Source organism: Nicotiana attenuata, unplaced genomic scaffold (assembly GCF_001879085.1).
Source record: "Nicotiana attenuata strain UT unplaced genomic scaffold, NIATTr2, whole genome shotgun sequence".
Taxonomy (NCBI): domain Eukaryota; kingdom Viridiplantae; phylum Streptophyta; class Magnoliopsida; order Solanales; family Solanaceae; genus Nicotiana; species Nicotiana attenuata.
Window position 1 is genome coordinate 63,411 of NW_017674410.1, and position 7,383 is coordinate 70,793.

Here is a 7,383-nt window from a genome sequence, read left to right on the forward strand (position 1 = left end):
TTCATACATTGGAGATGGCCGTAGCCTTTCATACATTGGAGATGGCCGTAGCCTTTCATACATTGGAGATGGCCGTAGCCTTTCATACATTGGAGATCAAGCTAGTCCAGTCCCTTTATCATGTCGGCCTGGAGGTCGTAAGGAGAGGTTGATATGATAAACTTGTTTCGCAAGTATCTCTAAGTGTCCCCTCTGCCGCCTCATTAAAAACCTCCTCGAGAAAACCCAATTGGGACAAAACTCGGGTAAGGGAAAAAGAGTACGACTCGGGAGACGCCTTTCAGAAGTGGAAATACTTGAGGTGAGTAACGTTCCAGTTGTTTTGGAGTGTTTTCCCTTCCATTGTTTCCAACTGGAATGCGCCTTTGCCGGCTACCGCTGTGATTTTGTAGGGTCTTTCCCAGTTGGTGCCCAGTTTCCCTTCACTTGGGTCTTTGGATGCCAATGTCTTGGCTTTAAGGACATAGTCTCCCACCTTGAGTGGTCTTATTTTGGCCCTCTTGTTGTAGTATCTTTCGACTTGTTGCTTTTGGGCCACCATTCTGATATGGGCCATTTCTCTCCTTTCCTCAGCTTCGTCGAGGTCTTGGAGCCTGTTTGTGTCGTTTTCTGTTCCACTGGTGTGTGAATATCTTAGGCTTGGTTCGCCGACCTCGACGGGTATGACCGCATCGGTTCCGTAGACCAGCGAGTACGGTGTTTCCCCCGTGCTGGATTTGGGTGTGGTCCTGTGTGCCCACAACACTTCGGGTAGCAGCTCGGGCTATAGCCCTTTGGCGTCCTCGAGTTTCTTCTTTAGTATGTTTAGTATTATTTTGTTGGAGGATTCCGCTTGGCCGTTGGCGGCAGGGTGATATGGCGTGGAGAGTATCCTCTTGATGCGCCATTTCTCGAAGAATTCGGTTGTTTTTTGACCGATGAACTGTCGTCCGTTGTCACAACTGATTTCTTTGGGGATGCCGAAGCGGCATATAATATTTTTCCATATGAAGGCGATCACTTCCTGTTCGCGTATTTGGGCGTACGCACCTGCTTCCACCCACTTGGAAAAATAGTCAGTTAAAACTAATAGAAATCGTACCTTTCCTCGTCCCGCTGGTAGGGGACCGACTATGTCCATTCCCCATGAAGGGCCATGGGGAAGTGACCGAGTGAAGTGGTTCTCCTGGTTGATGTATCATGGGGCATACTTTTGGCATTGTTCGCATCGGCGGACATATTCCGCTGCGTCTTTCTTCATAGTGGGCCAATAATAGCCGGCTCGTATTATGCAGCGCACGAGGGCGCGGTTGCCTGTATGGCATCGCAATGTCCTTCATGTACCTCTTCGAGCACTGGCCGCATTTGTTGCGGCCCTAGACATTTGGCCAGGGGTCCGCCAAACGTCCTTTTGTAGAGCTCGTGGTTTATCAGGCAATACCGGGCGGCCTGTACGCGGAGCTTCTTGGCTTCTTTTTTGTCGAAGGGGAGTGTTCCATCCTGCAGATAGGATACAAATTGGTTGCGCCAGTCCCAAGTCAAATTTAAAGAGAGTACCTCAGTGTGATCAATGGCTGAATGGAGGAGGGTGACCATGCTTTCTTTGTTGAAGTTTTTAGTGGCTGCGGCTAATTTTGCTAAGCCGTCTGCCTCAACGTTCTGTGCTCTCGGAACTTGTTCGAAGCGGCACTCGTCGAACTCGGTCATTAACCTGTGGATTTCTGACTGGTATTTTTGCAACCTCTGCTCCTTGATTTGGTAAGTCCCGGTGACCTGGTTCACCACGAGCTGAGAGTCGCAATGGAGAACGAGTCGTCGAGCTCCATACTTGATGGCTAGTTTCAAACCTGCAATAACAGCCTCGTACTCGGCTTCGTTGTTAGTCATCTCGGGGCATCGTATGGACTGGCGAATTGTTTCGCCCGTGGGGACCTCGAGAACGAGTCCCAGTCCCGATCCCGAGGCGTTAGCGGCGCCATCAGTGTAAAGAGTCCATAGGTCGGCATTGGAGGGGGCACGGCGTGCCTCCAATTCCGCCTCTGGTAGTATCTCTGCGCTGAAGTCGGCTATGAAGTCGGCAAGTACTTGCGACTTGATGGCGTTTCTTGGATGATATGAGATATCGTGCTCACTGAGCTCTATGGCCCATCGGGCGAGTCTGCCTGATAACTCAGGCTTGTGCAGGATACTTCTCAAGGGGAAGGTCGTCACTACCTTTATGGGGTGGCATTGGAAATAGGGTCGGAGTTTCCCTGAAGCTACGACCAATGCCAAAGCTAATTTTTCAAGGTGTGGATACCGTGTTTCGGCGTCCACTAAGGTTTTGCTAATATAGTAAATAGGAGATTGCGTACGTTCATTTTCACGAACTAGGACTGCGTTGACGGCGACCTCTGATACGGCCAAATATACCAGCAGTGGCTCGCCTGGATTTGCTTTGGCTAGCAGTGGCGGTGAAGATAGGTACGCTTTCAATTTCCTTAGAGCCTCGACGCATTCCTCATTCCACTGTAACCCTTTGTCCTTTCTCAGCACATTAAAAAACTTATGGCATCTGTCGGAGGACCGTGAGATGAACCTAGACAAGGCGGCTATTCGCCCCGTCAACTTTTGCACCTGCTTTTTGCTATTCAGTATCTCGGGTATCGCGTCTATCGCCTTGATCTGATCTGGATTGACTTCGATACCTCGTTGTGATACGAGAAACCCTAAGAATTTTCCTGATGCCACGCCGAAGGCGCATTTCTCGGGGTTCAGTTTCATCCCGTATCTTCTCAATATCTCGAAGGTTTCTTTCAGATGGTCGATGTGGTCCTCTTTTCACTAGTAACTTGCGCACAGAAATCCTTCTTCTCTTCTTTCTGTTTCTCCATATATTCTTGTTTTTGTTTCTGCACGTCTTCGTTATTGGCTACTGTTATATATAGAATTGGATCCTAAAACCCTATAGGGTTGGACTATCGAAAATTAATTTACTGTTTACAACTTGTATTCTTTGGTTACAAGAATTCCCTAGTATATATGGTAACTTTTGGTTACCCAAAATACATGATATTCCTTAACCTCCCTGATATTTCTCCATTATGAATTATTTGAAGATATTATTCCCTATTATCATTCAACGTCCCTGATATTGCTCTAACTATCGTCTCTCTCTTTCCGTATAAGTTAGAGTTCCGTTTGGGGTAAAACAAATTATATAAATTTTTCTCTTTCAAAATCTGTTAGACATCTAAAATAGTATAAGATCTGTTTGGCTCAAAAGTTAACAATATACTTTGTAAGCTAAAAAACAATCAAAAGTAGAAAAAGGGTAAATCGTAATCAAATATAATAATCCTAGAGATGCAAAGATGATAATATTGTTTTATTGGCCATAGTTATGAAGGGTCTTGGAAGCTTTCTCATTATCTTCGACAGCTCTCTAATTGGAGCTTATATTCTGATGCTGCATTTAACCATTGCTTCCCCCATCTTGTATGACTTCTACAACTATGATGTTCACAGCAGAGAATATTCTCAACATTTTATCAAGTTCTCTCAGAACATGGCATTGTTTGGTGGACTAATCTTTTTCATTGACCTAATGAACATCTCTATGCCCACGAGATCCTCAAACAAGAAGGCTCCCAAATCAAAAATAGATTAAGAAGGAAGAGGTAGCTGGTGTACTTTTGTTGCACAGTGCCATACTAGAAATTATGTTTTTTGTAGCTTTGTATTTGTTGCACTTACCTGTTAAAGTTCTATTACGTTTCCTAACCTTTTTCGAAGCAGTTATCATTATTTCCTTTTGCTGGCTAATTTCAAACTTTTGAGAATTATTTAGATATCAACAGTGCGGCCAGGAGGAATATCATTATTTTATTTTGCAGGGTGAGTTGTTTCCTCCCAGTGGCTGTGGATGTAGTTTGTAGCCAATGTTTGAGAAAAAGTTTCATCTTGTATTCACTATATCACAAAGCTGTAATAATTAACCTACTATCACAGGTTAAAATTCTCTATAGCGTACAAAAAACTTGAAGCCTTACATTAAAGTGTCAGTGTGGGGTGTTTTAACATCTTTTCCACGTAACGCTATCACTTCAGTTCTAGAATCTTTTTCGTACCCGAACTTCATAAAATTGACCTTCACAATTTTTTAATAAATTAATGCATAAAGTACTCTTTGCATTCAATTCAGAGTTTATGTCTGTTTGGTATTTCTAAAAGAGCCGCATTATTTGTAAAAAAAAAGATTAAGAAAATCATTAATTAAGCTAAAATTCTCATATCAAACATTATTCTTATAGTTGGAAAATTGAAATTCAATCGAAAAATATTAAGGAAAGAGGAGTGACTTAAGCTTGTAGGGGTAGTTTAGTCTATTTATATCTGCAAGACTAGCTAAGTAGTTAAGTGAGTTACTCACGTGTATATATTGTTGGACTTTAAAGGCATTGGGCTTCAAAGACTTTAAGCATTGGGCTTTAAAGTTTAAAAGTGTGAATTGGAAATGGTGGGAAATAAAATGGGGGGAAATGAAAATTTGAATGAAAATTTGAATGAAGTGAACTTTTGACTTGCACTTTGTCCCTCATTGGTGAGGGACAACTATATTTGTGTGCTTATACATAGAATCACTTCTTAAAGCTCTTAAAAGGAGTTGAAGAGAATGAACCCTCGCGCCGTCATTGCTCGCTCGCTCGGCTCGGCTTCGGCTTCGGCTTCGGCTTCGGCTTCGGATTTGGATGCTGAAGATTCAGAAATATAGTCTGGCCGCGGTCCTGGTGTAACCGCGGTAGGACCGCGCCAGAACTCTGCTGCAGATTCAGAGAGCCTTTCTGGCCGCGGTCCTGGCGTAACCGCGGCAGGACGCGAAATTTCTGAACAGGCACCTTTTCCAGAACAGATATCACACCTCTTCCAATAATTGCCTATAAATTCTGAGGCATGGCTTCGTTTTTAATACACCAAAAACATTACAGAACTTCCTTCTTTCTGAAAATACTGCATTCTAATTCGCAGTCTCTCTCTCTCGAATTCGTAAGTGTGATTTTGCTCCGCTCTTTAAGTTCATTGGTATCCTGCAGTTTGTATTGCCACTGTTGCAGGAAGGTTTATTCCATTTTATCCTGGGAGGATTTAATCCATTACCTTGGAAACGTGTGAGGGGGTTAAAATTCCTTAAGGACGCACAAGCAAATTGTGGACTCGGAATATTTCTGAATCTTTACTGTTTTTCCAGTTTCTTTTATTCTTCTAACAGTTTTCTGATTTTGTATTTTAACACAGTAGCGCTCACAAGCTTAAGGAATTTTATTCCAACGTTTCTGTGTTGAAATATATATTAAAAACCTGTTATCTATATTTTGTGTATTGTTTTGGAGACTAAAGCCTTCAAGCTTTCTACTCCAATAATTGTTCTATCCGGTTTAAAGAATATCAAAACTCTACCGGAATAATAAACGTACGGGTTTGAAGTATATAAAAACTTCACCATTGTTACGTGTTGTATGTTTGGTTTGGTATTCAGTTTAAAGATATCAAAACTTCACTGATTGAACAAATTTCTGACCTGTCTCCAACTCTACAGGAAAAATGACGAATGAAAACCAAACTAATGGAAATGTTGCGGGAACGGGTGCTACTGTGACGAGTGTTGCTGCCTCGTCAAGCCGTTCAACTCCTGCTCATGCTATGGCACCAGCAGAAAAACCCGGATAGTTTTTCGGTATCGACTTCAAACGTTGGCAAATGAAGATGCTTTTCTATCTTACTACGTTGAGTTTGCAGCGATTCATCAAGGAGGATCCTCCGGTGCTGGCTGAAAACACTCCAGATGACGAACGATTAGTTGTAGCTGAAGCATGGAAACATTCTGATTTCTTGTGCAAAAACTACATTTTGAGTTGTTTGGAAGATAGCCTGTACAATGTCTATAGTGTCATGGAAACTTCAAAAGCGTTATGGAATGCGCTTGAGAAAAAGTACAAGACGGAGGATGCCGGACTTAAGAAGTTTGTGGCTGCAAGGTTTTTGGATTTCAAGATGATTGACACTAGGTCGGTCATAACTCCAGTCCAAGAATTACAAGTTATTGTGCTTGACCTCCTTGCTGAAGGTATGACCCAAATCAATAATTTTATTAATAANTATGCCTAATGAGGAAAATTCGAGAAGAAGTAAACGTCAATGGACATCTACTTCATTCGGTCCAGATTTTCTGACTTTCTTGCTAGAAAATGATCCTCGTACCTTCAAGGAAGCAATGTCTTCCTCAGAAGCACAATATTGGAAAGAAGCTGTCAATAGTGAAATAGAATCCATATTGAGCAACCATACCTGGGAATTGGTTGATCTTCCTCCAGGTAACAAAACATTGGGTTCTAAATGGATTTTCAAGAAGAAAATGAAAGACGATGGTACTATTGACAAATACAAGGCAAGACTTGTTGTCAAAGGATTTAGACAGCGAGAAGGTCTTGACTATTTTGACACATACTCGCCGGTAACAAGAATTACATCTATTCGGATGCTAATAGCGTTAGCCGCCTTGTATGGTCTTCAAATCCATCAAATGGATGTAAAAACAGCCTTCTTAAATGGTGATTTAGAGGAAGAAATTTACATGGACCAACCTGAAGGGTTTGTGGTTCCGGGAAAAGAAAAGAAGATGTGTCGTCTTGTTAAGTCCTTTTATGGACTAAAACAAGCACCCAAGCAATGGCATGCGAAATTTGACCAAATGATGTTGTCAAATGGCTTTAAGATTAATGAATGTGATAAATGTGTTTACATTAAGAACGTTCCAAATCATATAGTCATTGTTTGCTTATATGTTGATGATATGCTAATAATGAGCAAAGACATTGCCGACATTCAAGCTACTAAGTGTATGCTTGCTAGTAAGTTTGATATGAAAGACTTAGGAGTTGCCGATGTAATTCTAGGAATTAAAATCCAGAGGACTCCTCAGGGTCTAGCTTTGTCTCAATCACATTACGTGAAAATGGTACTTGAAATATTCAAACACTTGGAATTTAGAAGTGCAAGAACTCCAATTGACTTTAATGATCACCTTATAAAGAATAAAGGTGAAAGTACGTCTCAATTGGAGTATGCTCGTGTGTTGGGAAGCTTAATGTACATCATGAACTGTACACGACCTGATATAGCTTGTGCAATAAGTTAACTTAGTCGATTCACAAGTAATCCCAACAAACATCACTGGGTGGCAATGAAACGAGTTCTGGGATATTTGGAATATACCCAAGACTACGCTTTGCACTACAATAAATATCCTGCGGTTATCGAAGGATATAGTGATGCAAATTGGATAACCGGCTCAACAGAAACAAAGTTCACAAGTGGATATGTTTTTACTATTGGTAGAGGAGCAGTATCTTGGAAGTCTTCCAAACA